This window comes from Chiloscyllium plagiosum, chromosome 5 (genome assembly GCF_004010195.1).
Source record: "Chiloscyllium plagiosum isolate BGI_BamShark_2017 chromosome 5, ASM401019v2, whole genome shotgun sequence".
Taxonomy (NCBI): domain Eukaryota; kingdom Metazoa; phylum Chordata; class Chondrichthyes; order Orectolobiformes; family Hemiscylliidae; genus Chiloscyllium; species Chiloscyllium plagiosum.
The window spans coordinates 12744700-12760434 of NC_057714.1; positions in this window are offsets into that span (position 1 = coordinate 12744700).

A 15735-nucleotide genomic window follows, 5' to 3' on the forward strand; every position below is an offset into this window, starting at 1 on the left:
GGAAACAGATGGCCTTTGTAGTTTGTGTGGATGGCCACTTCGTGTTTTGTCATTGCTGGAAGGCATCAGATTATTGTTTCTGAAAATGTGTTGCTGGAAAAGCGCAGCAGGTCAGGCAGCATCCAAGGAGCAGGAGAATCGACATTTTGGGTATAAGCCCTTCTTCAGGGATTATTGTTTCTGTCAATTTTATGCAACGCTGGCAAATTGCTTTTTTTTTCCCCCACATTTGCTATAGTGATTCCTATTCCAAAATTTTGATCAAGGATCTGACACAGATATATTTTCCTCCTGTTGCATGCAGCATGAGTTTGGATCACTTATATCTTATTTATATTCCTCACCACTTAAGAATTCCACTTACAATCAGCATATTTCAGAAATAGATGAACAAATATTTGGTAAGCTATAACTGATGTTTTTCTTATAATATCAAAAACCCTGCCTAAGAGATCCATAAAAACAGTTTGCTTTGTATGTAATCTGTTTAACGTGGAATCCCCAATGATCATTTTCAAGATGACCCACAGATACTGCATTGGACAATTGACAGACTTTAAAGTTACGTGTTGGATTATTTTCATTTGTAATGCACCACATGACATGCAATTGTTTGATGCTGAATTTTATTTCCCATTTTTCCTGTAAGAAGTGAATAGCTATGATCGCTTCCAGATGTGTTATCCATACAGTCATCTGCATATGGTCATACATTTCCTTTTCGGAACATCATATCTGCTTGTCAAGAGGAATAATGCTCCTGACATAGTTCCCTAGGACACTCAAGAGGACATCTTGAATAAATGATTCTCCATCACTGTCTTTGACTTCTGTTAGAAAGTGCCAGAACCAAATTAATAATGTCTCCCTGATTAGAAAGTAAAGGAATTTGAAAAAAATCTTTACCAAAGAACTTTGTTGAAGGCTTTTCAGAAATCTAGTATTGCAATATAAGTAGTTTCAGCTGTAAAATAAAACTGTAAAAACTGTGCTTTCAGAGATAATTTGTCCCAAAATCACATCGACAATATACGGTACAATATTGAGAGTTTTAAAATCTTCATGACAGAAGAATGAATGGAATATTCAAGCCCGTTGCATGAGATGCTAGTGAGAGACACCAATCTGTACTTTTCTGGATCAAGGTAATCCCTTTTTTGGGTGTGTCATTGTTCTGGTAAACTATCAGTGGTTTTGACTCTTGAAAAAAAAAGTCAATATTGGAGCTAGTACTTCAGCTCCTAAAATCAAAATCCAAAAGCAATTTCATTTGGATCCGGACTTTTATTTCTTGCAATAAAAAAGTGTTGGTAACCGTGGACCCTTTCGTCTGCTGTTTATGTTCTACTTAATTGTCTCCATTTGCAGCCCCAGTCTCCTTTGGTTCAATGTAGGTTCCCTTTAAGTAGGACAGATTACATTATGGAGCTGGAGGCTAGTTAAAATATATGGCAACCTTGAACCCTTTTGGGTCCTCTGTTGTGCATGCAGCCACCCTGCAGTGTGAGTCACACTGGAGTGCACACGGAATTCATGAAATTAAGAAACCAGCATGAAGTTTGGGTGCAGTCCACCTTGGTGAGAAAGAGGAATAGGTAGCTCTTGAATCGGGACACCTGTGTCTGAAAAAGGACGTTAGTGATTTTCTTGGCTCATTGTCCTTAATAAATTAGGGTAAAAATCTATTTACACAGCCAGGTGTGCTCATTGGTATGACATTGAACATCTGCTCTCGCTTTAATAAGGCAGACAAGCAGCAGACTGTCCCTAAGTGAAGCAAAGATGTTAATCCAGTGTTTCTGTGATGTTAATAGTAGGGGAAGACAATTGGCAGCGGAGCAGGGAGCTAAGCAGGACTGGCAGTGATCGAAATAAATGGGGAGGAATGTTCTTGCTCATCCTAATTCCACAGTAAGACAAGAAAAAAAAGCATTCATTTCTTGTGTCAACTTCCAGTAAGCTCTTTATGGATAACAGAAAGTGTTGGACACACTTAGATGGTCTAGCAGCACATGTGAAAAAAGAAACAGAGTCATCCTTTTGGAGCTAAGATGACTGTTCTTCAGAATCTTGAACAAAGCAGGAAAGTTTCTGTAAAACAAATTTTTTAGGAAGGTGCTTAAAATGGGCATAAGGATCCAAATTAGCATTTTTAAAGCATCCAACACCAATTCATGGCTGTAGCTTTGCCAACCTCCTTGAATTGACCTGGAGTCTCCATTGTAGATTCATCTCCAGGACTGAGGCAACCTTCATCAAAGTTAGCACTTAGCTACATCCTGGAACAATTTGGTCCAATATAACAGTCATTCAGTCGACCAGCCACATGGACGGATACAAGAAAAACACACATGAAACTCCAGCATTTTACGTCAAAAGTGTAATTACTTCTAAAGTATGAGAAACAGAAGCCAAGCCAATGGGTTCTTAAATAACTCATTTGGAGACCGAATTGGTAAAATGTTTCATTCATGTGGCTTGCTAACAGGTCTTGATGCCTCCAACCAAATTTGTGAGAGAGGCAACACTGCATTGGAGTTCCAACTTGCTTGTCAGGGACCTGAAGCTGTGCCCTCATCTGCCTTTGGTCGGGTCTCCTTTGGAGATTGAAAAGTTCACTAAAGGAGTTTGTTCACATTAAATGAGCTAAGAAGATGCAATTCTAGAATGGAAGGACTGGATGACCAATAATAGGAATGTAGGGGCTGGATGACTGGGGGAGAAATTCCATTGTGAAATCTCCAGAAATACGTCCAATCTTGACTGGTAACCCTATGGTACCATGTCTAAGTTGAAAAGTATGTCAAAAGCATAGCAGGTCAGACAGCATCCGAGGAGCAGGAGAATCGACGTTTCGGCCACAAACCCTTCATTAGGCTTATGACTGAAACATCAACTCTCCTGCTCCTCAGATGCTGCCTGACCTGCTGTGCTTTTCCAGCACCACACGTTTTGACTCTGATCTCCAGCATCTGCAGTCCTCACTTTCTCCCAGTACCATGTCTAAATTGATTAACATCAAATAAATTGATTCTTCTGCTAATATTGACGATATTTAAGTCTTGTTCTGAAAGAAATGACTGATAATATAATACATAGTTATATGTAAAGATAGTAACTTAAGACAATAACTGACACAGATCTTTACAATCTTCATCACAAGGGAGTTGGGAGGTCATGTTGCAGCTGTACAGGACATTGGTTAGGCCACTGTTGGAATATTGTGTGCAATTCTAGTCTCCTTCCTATTGGAAAGATGTTTGGAAACTTGAAAGGGTTCAGAAAAGATTTACAAGGATGTTGCCAGGGTTAGAGGATTTGAGCTATAGGGAGAGGCTGAACAGGCTGGGGCTGTTTACCCTGGAGCGCCGGAGGCTGAGGGGTGACCTTATAGAGGTTTATAAAATCATGAGGGGCATGGATAGGATAAATGGACAAAGTCTTTTCCCTGGGGTGGAGGAGTCCAGAACTAGAGGGCATAGGTTTAGGGTGAGAGGGGAAAAATATAAAAGAGACCTAAGAGGCAACATTTTCACTCTGTGTATGGAATGAGCTGCCAGAGGAAGTGGTGGAGGCTGGTACAATTGCAACTTTAAAAGGCATCTGCATGGGTATATGAATAGGAAGGGTTTGTAGGGATATGGGCCAGGTGCTGGCAGGTGGGATATCTGGTCGGCATGGACAAGTTGGACTGAAGGGTCTATTTCCGTGCTGTACATCTCTATGACTCTAAGTCTATCCCTATCACTTTGACCTTGTGTAATGTGCTGTATTGTGCATTTTCAGAATGTGATGAACGTTTTAGGATCCCACAAGGGGAAGAGGTGCTTCTTCAAATTCATAGCTGAAGCCTAGCTGCACAGGAGATGTAGAGTGCTGTGTTTGTAATTTATTTTTATTCTTCTCTCTAATTGTTCTGCTTAATTCATAGGCCATTCATCAATATTTGGGGTTGCATCAAAATTGCAAGTGAATGACTTTAAAATTTCATTTAAGAAATTTATGAACCTTTATATCTGAGGAATGCATTAATCAGATGTCAGGTTTGAGTAATTAAATGAGAGAAATAATTAATTTATGGGCCACATACTATCCATTATTATCAATTTAATGGTGAGCTGTAGTTTGCTTGTCAGGCAACATTAATAATATACAATTAGCTTTATGAGAGTGAATTGTTTTGACAATGAATTAATGTGTGAGAGAGAGGATAGAGCATTGTATATAATGTTAATAAAAGAATAAATGTATATAACTTCAATCAAGTATATATGATGATGATAGAAATCGGTTTTGTAGAAGATTCAAAATAGTAGGGGACTGGCCAGTGGGTCTGTCCCCAGCTCCATCTTGTCTCCAGGCCTTTTACTTGGGAAGACTTGAGGGCGGAGATGAGTTGGCAGGATCACCAACCTGGCAGTGGTGTGTAGATAATTTGCACACTTAAAGGCCTGTCAAAGCCTGTTGGCAGAAGCTGACTAGGATTCTCCAGTTGTTTCCCACTTGACTAGGAACAGTAGGGACAATGGAGGTGGTCCCTGGCAGTAGGTCAGGGAGCCATTACTCCAGGCTTAGAAGCCTCCCAACTTGCTTCTGCCCTCATTCAACTATGTCTAAAGGCTGGCCTGTCAGAGAAAGTCACTGTGCCCCCGACTTGAAAGACCTTTCATGTTTTACTTGAACAAAAATTTGGAAAGAGGAAACCTCCATATTTAGACTACATGTATGTGGCAGAAGTAAGACTAAGCAGACAATAAGTAATCCTCATTCATATTCTTGGCTTCAAAAAAGAATTACATATTGCTTAAATGGGCATATTCTTGTTTCCAGAAGTATATAATGGATACTTCACTTTGTCCCCTGTATGTGTATTTGTCAATGGAATCTGTTGTATAAGGGCTTTCGGACCCTGGAACGAACAAGTGACGATATCGTAAAGTTGCTCCCTCTGAGCATAAATAGTATAGTGTGGGTAACATTAGGTAACTCAATAGTTAAAAAGATGGAAGGTAGACTTCAGTTTCTTAATAACATAACAGTAAGAATAGAACCTGGCATATCTCAGATTATAATGCATAGTCTTCAGTATTTAACAGAGGTCCAAGAAGCCAAAGTTGGAAGACAGTTCTTGACATCACCTCTTAAATCAAACTTTTCAGTGTGGGTGCAAAGTCACAAAATAAAAGAGAGTCATTGACCTCCAAGTCTGATTTTAATTTTCATACGTGTAGACTTCCACCGGGTTTCTCTGGATACGGATCAAGAATGGAGATCTGGTCTGATTTCTCCACCATAATTTGTGGCAATAATGCCAGTAATGAGATCCCTTGCTGCTGCCTAATGTGATTTTGGGTAACTCAGATCAGGACATAAACCTGGAATCTTCCTGGTGTTTATGACACACATACTCAATGATCTCAGTGAGTTACTTAGGAAATTAGATGTTTGTTTCTTAAAGGCTTGGTGTACAATGATTTTGTGGCTGATTTTAAGTTGCTCAAATCAACATTAATGGGGGAGCATTGACCTTAAAATGAAATTGGTAGACACACAGTTTTTCTGCCATCATTTTAAAGGGATCAGTCCTGTTAGTGACTGCAGTGCTTCAGGGTCAGGGCTAGTTATCCAAATTGGGGTCCTATGTATTAGCTAGAATCCTATTTTCAATTTTCAGTGATACACATGTAAAGAATCACACGATGTCCTAGCATTAGGTGGCATAACCAACAGACCTGAAAGAGACCGCTCAGTTAAAGATAAAACATCTGGGTTATATTTTTGTGTAGGAATAGGAATGTTCCTTTTGGCTCCACTAAACTGCTGTGCCTTGTTGTTGCCCTGGCCTCAACCATCTTCACAACCACCTCATTTTGATCGTCTACCTCATTTTGATCGTCTGCCAGCAGCTTGGCAAGGTGTATGATGGTCCTGATGTTGTGCTGATTGAAACTGATGAGTTGCAGTGGATTGCCCATTCAGTCATTGCCCAGAATCATCAGTGGCATAGAAATGAGACATGCCTCTCTAAATGCACCCACCCCTGTCAGCCACAAAAGACTTCCTGGTGTGCACCCAGAAGATAAAAATAAACTCCAATGCTTTATCATTGGTAATTAGTTTACAAAGGACCATAGGAATCATTCCATTAGAGTGAGCTGCTGATTATGTAGCTTGTGGAGCACTGCACAACATCAAATGTGAACATTTAGGATGGCATGGTGGCTCAGTGGTTAGCATTGCTGCCTCACAGCACCAGGGTCCCAGGTTCAGTTCCAGCCTCGGGTGACTGTCTGTGTGGAGTTTGCACATTCTCTCTGTGTCTGCATGGGTTTCCTCTGGGTGCTCCGGTTTCCTCCCACAGTCCAAAGGTGTGCAGGTCAGGTGAGTTGGCCATGCTAAATTGCATGGTTAGGTGCATTCGTTAGAGGGTAATGGGTCTGGGTGGGTTACTCTTCATAGGGTCCGTGTGGACTTGTTGGGCCGAAGAGCCTGTTTCCACACTGTAGGGAATCTATAAACCATAAGAAATAGTAGAAGTTGGCTATTTTGGCCCCAAAACCTGCCCTCCATCCAATGAGATCATGGTTGATCTGCACTAGATCTCAATTCTCTTTCATGCTAGCTCAGCATAGCTGTCAACTCCTCAATGTTTCAAAAATCTGTCTCTCCCTCTTTATGTAATTCTCATGATCCAGCCTCCACAACTCCAGACATTCCAGACATTCACTACCACCTTGGAGAAGAAATTCCCTTGCATCTCAATTTAAATGAGTGACCCTTATTCTAAAACTATGTCCCCAGTTCAAGATTACTCCACTAATGGGAACATCTCAACAACCACCCTGTCAAAGCCCCTCAGAAACTTGTATGTTTCATTAAATCCACCCTTCAATCTTCTGAACTTTCATGAATAAAGGCTTAAACTGTTTAGCTGTTCTTGACATGTCAACCCCTTCATCCCAGGAATTAGACTCACGGGACAGGGTAATATACATATGAAAGTGGAGCAGGAATAGGCCATTGAACTTAGTTTGCCGTTCAAAAGATAATGTTTGATTTAATTGCGGTCTCAATTCCACATTATTGTTTATTCCCAAAAATCTTTCTTGTTCTGCTTTTATCAAAAATTTTAAAAAACCTATTAAGATCAAAAACTCTGCTTCCACCACCCAACTGCTTAGCTGTCAGTTTCAAATTAGCTTCATAAACTCAGAGAAGCCAACATTTCTAAGATAAGGTTAACAAACGACAAAATGTTAATCAGATAGAAAGAAAGATCTTTTGTTCATTGAAGGAGGCCTTGAACCTAATTAAAGCATGAGATCACTTCATCCCCTTCAGGACCGTTGATTATCAATAGCATAATGGACAATTCTGAATGTGACACAATGCTACAAAACAATCACAGAGCTAATGCTGTAAAAATGCATGCCAAATGATTAATGAACTCTTCTGATCTTTAGGACTCTTTTGTAGCTTACAACTCTTTGTAGTACAGTCTAAGGCATTGTTTGTTTTGATGATTGGCATTGTATGTTTCACTGCTGGCTTGGTTTGCTATAGAGGATTGGATTTTGTTCTGTGTTTTACACGACAGTAAAGAAATGAGAATTTTCTGCATTTTTACCAGAAAACTCTTTTGGGGTTGAACACACCCTACAGCTATCTTCCAACAAATTCTGCATGAACCTAAAATAAACAGGTATTTTGTATTCCTTAGATATTTAAGTCAATGGCCAAAAAATTAAGACATGCAATGCCCAACCTTCAATTTGTGAGCAGCTTCTACAGTCCCTCTGCTGTAGGTCAGCGTGTCTGCTCTCTCTTCTGAGTCAGAAGCTTGTGCCTTCATATATCACATCAGAATCTTGAGTATAATATTTAGGTTGAAAACGTCAGTAGGGAGTACAGGGGTACAAGGGTCCAATAGTACAATATGAAGATGAAAAGGAAAGTTTCTCTGGTGTTATGGCCAATATTCATCCCTCAACAAACATCACTAATGCTCACATTATCTGATCATCTTCACATTGCTGTATGTGGAATATTACAGTGTGTATGTTGGTGGTCCCATTTCTTACATGAAAGTAGTGAACATAATTCAGAATATAATTCCAATGCTAGAAAGCACTGAGTGTCCATAGAAAGGCTATATAAATGCAACCTTTGTGTTTTTTTAATTGCAGTTTGTTTTTATGCATTGGACCCCATTTTGAATAGGGCTGCCTGTAGTCGTTCAGCATGGCTTCCTGAAATGGGTATTAAAGGACTAAAAGCATCCTGCACTACAGCACGAAGAATGTTCACCCTCTTCTCCCTTTTTTCTCTGTAAGCAGTTTGCTCACCTTTGTCTGCTCATGTCTCCTCCCATTCCTCAGCTTGGCCAAAAGAACGCTTTGTAGGTACCAATGACCTAGTGCTCCCTTTCCATTGATGATTCCTCGAAGAAGTCCAATAAGGCAAATTGACAGAACACTTACTCGTTTTGATGAAGTCCTCAGAGAATTTGCTGAATACATGTTGCTCAAAAGTTGGTAAAATCTTGACAAAAGCTTGAGAAAGTCTCCTGATGCAGTTCAGAGCTCCTCTTTCTCGCTTCCGCAGCAATGAACATGAAAACTGTGTAACAGTGTAACTATGAGTAGCATTTGAAATCTGGAATGAACTGGCTGCTGTTAGGGGGGGGGGGGGGGGGGTGCCGGAACAACTGTGCGTTTGCAAAATACCATGAATCCTCTTTAATAAGTTCAAAATCTTTGCATGTTGATATAGATAATGACATATACTATTATGTTAGGAAACTAGCAATCAAAAGGCATGAACTGATCAGCCTTCAAATGTAACTTCAAATTCCATCATGGTAGGTTGAAAATTTTAATTAATTTTAAAATTTAAGTTAATATAAGTTAAAAGGTCACCTTGGCACTGCCTGATTATTGAAAAAAAACAATTTCATTGATGCTTTGAAGGTGATAAAATTTGCTGTCCTTACCCATTCAGGGTATGTGATTTAAGGCTTATGCCATCACGGTCAGTGTAAGACAATCATCTACCCAAGGCAAAGAAAAGGGCAAAAGAATGCTGATCTTGCAAATGTCACTGAGCATGAATAATGGATGAATTAACAGAAGCCAAGAATGAGTTCTGAAAGGCCATTTGTGTTTAATGCACTTGATTAAGCTTTTGATGAAATAACAGAGAGGATTAATGAGGGTAATATGGTTGATGTGGTGCATGTGCAATTTCAAAACCATTTGCTCAAGTGTCACATGATACGTTGTCAGAAAAGTTGAAGCCTGTGGAATCAAGGGGACAGTGGTGGAATTTTATGAAATGTGTGACAGGAAAAACAGTAGGTGGTGAACCGCTGCTTCACAGAATGGAGAAAAGTGCACACTGTCGTTATTAGGATAACCACTGTTTTTCTGGATTAAATTACATTACATTATGTTAAATAGCTAGAGTTTGGTGTGCAGAGCATGGTTTCAAAATTTTTAAATGACACAAAAGCTGAAAATGTTGTGCACATATATTTCAAATGAAATGCAATGCAGAGAATTGTGAAGTGATACATTTTTATAGGAGAAGAAACAGAAGCAATGTATCTAAAGCATATAATGTTAAAAAGGATGCAGGGACAGAGACCTGGGTTACATGTTTGGACATTACTGAGGGTAGTAGTGCAGTTTGAGGAAGTGGTTAAGTTCGCATATGGGATCTTAGTCTCTTGTAAATAGTGGAAAAGAATAACAAAAACAGCACGTTATGATGAATCTTTAGAAGACTAGTTCAGTCTCAACTAGATTATCTGCCTGAAATTTAACAAAAAATCAGTTAAGTATCAATTGAGGGGAATTTCAAGTTGGGTTTCTCTCCATGAGCTCAAGTGAGTTCTCATGCAATTTTGGACTGCTCATTATGCACAGACCAGGTGACCTATGGCACCATGTTCACTCTATTGTACACTCACTCATGGTAGTAATACTAATCACTGCTGGGACATTCTGGTAGTTGTACTATCTTTTCCAGGTTTAAAGACCACATCAATCACTGTCAGTTACAACTGCCCTTCACAGACCACAGAAAAGAAAGCCCCTGAGGTGACAATTGCATTGCAAATAAAATCCCCCATTCACAAATGTATTGCTATTATAGAACATCACCAGTCTGATCAACTGTAACTGCAGTTACAAGAACCCATCTGCACAAGTTACCTATCCTTTGCATGATACTATGTTAGAACCTAAGGAAGTGCTATCTTTTCCCTAATAACACAGCATAACATTTTCTCATTATTCAATGAGGGAACAGCACACAGTTACAGGTCAAGCTGTGAGGAAATTAGCTCTGTGTCCTTGCTCAGTCTAGGAGATCTTCTGAGTTCAGCTCTGAGGAAGTCATATCAGATTTAAAAAATGTAAACTTTATTTCTTTTGACATTCTCTTGTCTGCTGAGTTTCTTCAACAGTTTCTGCTTTTATTATTAATGAGATTTCGGATTGTTTTTGTGCAATGTAGCCCTCAGGTGAGATTTTTAAGTTCGTTGGTGACAATGATGACGATGATCAATGGATGATGACCTTGTCAGGAATGCTTGTGGCCAGCATTTGTACACCGTACAATTGGACACTGTATGCACTTCATATACAGGGCATTATGATACAGATGACTGTACTGTCTCAGTGCCTGATTCATGCAATTGCCCCTTGTATGGCCTCATAGAGCTCATAAGTATAACCCATGTGCTTAGAGAGCAAAAATAAGCTCTTACTCCACCCACTCCAGATGTGCTAACAGCCATTATCTATTTCCAATAAGTATTTGTGATTTGAACAATGATGAAGGGTATTGCAGGCTGTGCTGTGTAGAGTGAGTCATAGGCTCCATCTGCCAGCTTAGTTGACTGTTCCCCCATGCCCCCTCCCCAAATTTCCATTTTCCATTCTTCTTTGCAAATCCTGTTGATCCCATTAGTTCAGAGCTTTTCATACATTCTCACCCAACTCTCATTTACGTTTTCATCTCTCAACACCACACCCTGAGCCCCTGCCTAATGCTTAATTATGCCAACTATCATAGTTATGCATTACTCATGTATATTCAAGGAAGAAGGACCCCAGAACCTAGCATCAACTGCTGTCGTAATTGCTGAGACAAGGAAGATTATTAGTTTTTAAGGATTTAGCATGTACACGATCATAAAATGTATTCTTCTGACTTAAAATTGTAGTAATTTCACACTAGCTTTAATATATAAAATGAAGCATTAGAATGTATGAAAAGCCCCCATTGAAAGGTATCTTTTTTAATGATTGTCTTGTCAGCTATCCCAATATGCTGGTATTTGGAGGTCAGATCAGTATGATAGAAAGATTCATATAGCACGGAAACAGACCCTTCAGTCCAACCAGTCCATGCTGAACATAATCCCAAACTAAACTAGTCCCGCCTGCCTCCCACTGGCCCATATCCCTCCAAATCTTTCCTTTTCATGTATCCATCCAAATGTCTTTTAAATACTGTAATTATTCCCGCATCCACCACTTCCTTAGGAAGTTCACTCCGCACACTAACCACCCAGTGTAAAAAAATGACCTATGTCTTTTTAAAATGTCTCTCCTCTCTCCTTAAAATTGTGCCCCCTCATCTTGAAATTCCCCATCTTGGGGAAAAGATAACTATCATCAACTCTACTTATACCTGTTATTGTTTTATAAACTTCTATCAGGTCACCTCTCAATCTCCTATGCTCCAGTAAAAAGAAATCCCAACCTATTCAGTCTTTCTTTATAACTCAAACTTTCTATACCCAGCAACATCCTGGTAAGTCTCTTCTGAACCCTCTCCAGCTTGATAATATCCTTTCTAGAACTGGGGACCAGAACTGGTATTCCAGAAGAGACCTTACCAATGTCCTGTAAAGCCTCAACATAACGTCCCAACTCCTATACTTTAAGGACTTAGCAATGAAGGCAAGCATGCCAAACCATTATTAACCATCCAGTTTATATGTGACACAAACTTTAAAGAATTATGTACCTTCACCCCAGTTCTACACCACTGCCCAAGGCCCCGCTCTTGTTTGTTGTACTAGAGCACAATACCTCGTATTTATCCAGATTGAACTCCATCTGCCATTTTACAGCCCATTGACCCATTTGATCAAGATCCTTTTGTAATCTTAGAAAACCTTCTTCGTTATCTACTATGCCACCAATTTTAGTCAACCTACTAAGTTCCATATTCTCATCCAAATCATTTATATGAATGACAAAGTACTATATGAATCATAAATGCTGAACTATACAGAGCCTTAGCTGGGCCTGTTTGTGTACATTCCAAAGTCTTGGTTACACCCCGGGCCTGCATCACTATTTCATCTACTCAACCATTAAATAAATTGAAGGAGAACTATTTGTAGATGTCGGTGTTGGACTGGGGTGTACAAAGTTACAAATCACACAACACCAGGTTATAGTCCAACAGGTTTAATTGGAAACACTAGCTTTCAGAGCTCCACTACCACCTGATGAAGGAGCAGCGCTCCGAAAGCTAGTCCTTCCAATTAAACCTGTTGGACTATAACCCGGTGTTGTGTGATTTTTAACTATTTTCATTTACTAATGATTTAGTAACTTAAATTTGCAGATTAAAAAAAACACCAAAAGAATAAGATAGGGCTATTTACTTAAATGCACATGACAGTTCTAACACTGCAGCAAGTTGAATCAGCAACACCTTTTAAAATAGAGATGGATAAATATTTAGCAAAAGTAAATATGTTTGGCAAAGTGGCATAGCACATAGAAATATCGAAAGATGTGCAACACAGAAGGCAGTCATTAGGCCCATGGTGTTGCTGCTGGCTGCAAAAAAATTATCTGGCCTAATCCTACCTTCCAGTTCTTGCTCAATAGTCATATAATTATGGCCTCAAATGCATCTCCAAGCATTGTTCTTTTACGGATTGGAAAGTTTCTGCAACTTCCACCCTTTGAAGCCGTTCACCCACTCTGTGGATTACTCTCAATTCCTCCCACTCCAGTTCTACCAATTACAATAAAGCTATTGTCTCCCTGCATAAGGAAATAGGTCGTTATTAATCTTCTGTCTTGGTCCTTCATAATTTTAACAAGTTATAAAACGTTTGTAGTATAATCTCCCTGTTCTTTTTTGGGCTGAGGCACAGATACGGAAAGATATCCCACATGCCTTCTTGACGATTTTATCTACCTGTCCTGGTTCTTTTCAGGGATCTGTAAAAATGTATTCCAAGCTTCCTCGGTTCCTCTGCACTTTCCAGGGCTCCACCATTTATCATTTATTTCCGTGCCTTGTCTGCCTTCCCCAAATACGTAACAACAAACCTCTCCAAATTGAATTCCTTTGCCATTTTTCTGCCTACATGACCAGTCCATGGACACCTTCCATTGCGCAGAGCTTTCTTCCTTAGTATTAAACAAAAGTTGTTCATAATTCTATCGCTCAGCAGCCACAGATGCAGTAGGTCAAATGCCCTTTTGTTATGTAAAATGACATGCAACCGATGCTTGGAGGGTCAACACTTCAGCCTACTTCAGTCAATTTACAAATACTAAACCTGTCTGTGCCCAACCCAGTTAGCAAACATCTATTAACCATTATTGTAACTTACTTTTGTATGAATTTTTTAAAACATGCTATGTGAAACTTGCCCTAATTATTACTTAAATTTCAATAACGATTTCCTTTCATTGTCAGTACTGTTTCCAGATTAGCTTTGAATTTGTTTTGTACTTTTTAAATAATTAATAAATTTGTTTTAAAATTGATCAGCTCATTGCTGCTTTTTGTCATTTATATAAATGATTTGAATGTGAACATTGGAGATTTGGATAGTAAGTTTGCAGATGACACCAAAATTGTAGTGGACAGTGAAGAAGGTTATCTCAGAGTACAACAGGATATTGATCAGATGGGCCTATAGGCTGAGGAGTGGCAGATGGAGTATAATTTAGATAAATGCGAGGTACTGCATTTTGGAAATGCAAGTCAGGGAAGGCCTTATACACTTAATGGGAAGGTCATAGGGAGTGTTGCTGAACTGAGACCTTGGAGTGCAGGATCACAGTTCCTTGAAAGTGGAGTCACAGGTAGATAGGATAGTGAAGAAGGTGTTTGGTATACTTGCCTTTATTGGGGTCACTGTACTGAGTATAGGGGTTGGGACATCATATTGCGGCTTTCCAGGACATTGGTTGGAGCACGTTTGGAATACTGCATTAAATTCCAGTCTCCCTGCTATAGGATGTTGTGAAACTTGAAAGGGTTCAGAAAAGATTTACAAGGATGTTGCCAGGGTTATAGGGTTAGAACTATAGCAAGAAGCTGAATAAATTGGAGTTATATTCCCTGGAGTATCAGAGGCTGAAGGGTGACCTTATAGCCAGACAGCTGGAGAGGTTTTGAAATTATGAGCCTGTTGAAAAAAAAGTACCAAAATTCTGAGGGTTGCCATTAACCAGAAACTGAACTGGACAACATAAATACTGTGGTTGTAAGAGCAGGTCAAAGGCTAGGAATCCTGTAGCAACTAACTTACTTCCTGACTCCTCAAAGCCTGTCTAACATCTACAATGGCACTAGTCAAGAGTGTGATGAAATTTTCCCCACTTACCTGAATGAGTGTGGATCCAACACTTAAGAGGCTTGACATCATCCAGGAAAAAGCAGCCACTTGATTGGAACCACCAATTGTACCACCTGTACATACATAAGAATTTTATCAAGGCTCTTTAGACATCACCTTACAACTCCACAACCACTGCACTCCAGAAGGGGAAGGGCAGCAGATACACATGAACACCGCAATCTGCAAGTTCCCCTCAAGCCAATACTATCCTGACTGGAAATATATTATTGTTCCTTCAATGTTTCTTTAAGAATCCTGCAACTCCTTCCCTAACAGCATTGTAAGTCTACATACGCCAAATGGACTGCAGCTGTTCAAGAAGGCAGCCCTGCCCAACCCTCTTAAGATGAATTAGTGATGGGATATAAGTGCTGTTCCAGCCAGCAAAGCTCACATCCCATGGATTAAAAAAAAGTCAAAGAAATTACAGCCCAGGTAGGTTAAATTGGTGGTGGAGAAGCTTCCAGAAATAATTATTTGGGCTAGAATTAATTGTCGTGTGGAAAAATATGGATTAATTCACAAGAGTCAGTATGGATTTAAGAGAAAACCACATCTAACTTGTTGGGAGATTTTTTTTGGAAAGGTGTTAACAAAGGCAAGGCTGGAAATATTGTGTACATAGAGTTCCAAAAGATATTTGATGGAGAACCACACAGAGACTTGTGAGGAAAGTGATAGGTAATCGAATCAAAGGGTCAGCAGCAACATGGGATATAAATTGTCTGACTGATAGGAAAAAGAGAATAATGATTAATGGGTATTGTTTGGGCTGGAGCTCCCCAGAGGTCGGTCTTGCTTTACTTATGTACAAAAATGATCTAGATCTCGGTGAGCTGGTGACAATTTCAGAGTTTGTGGGGATGGCACAAAACGGAGAAGAATCGTAAACTGAGAAATACAGAACCGTGACAAGTTGGTGGACTGGATAGATAGGTAAAAACAATGACTGCAGATGCTGGAAACCAGATTCTGGATTAGTGGTGCTGGAAGAGCACAGCAGTTCAGGCAGCATCCGAGGAGCAGTAAAATCGACGTTTTGGGCAAAAGCCCTTCACCAGGAA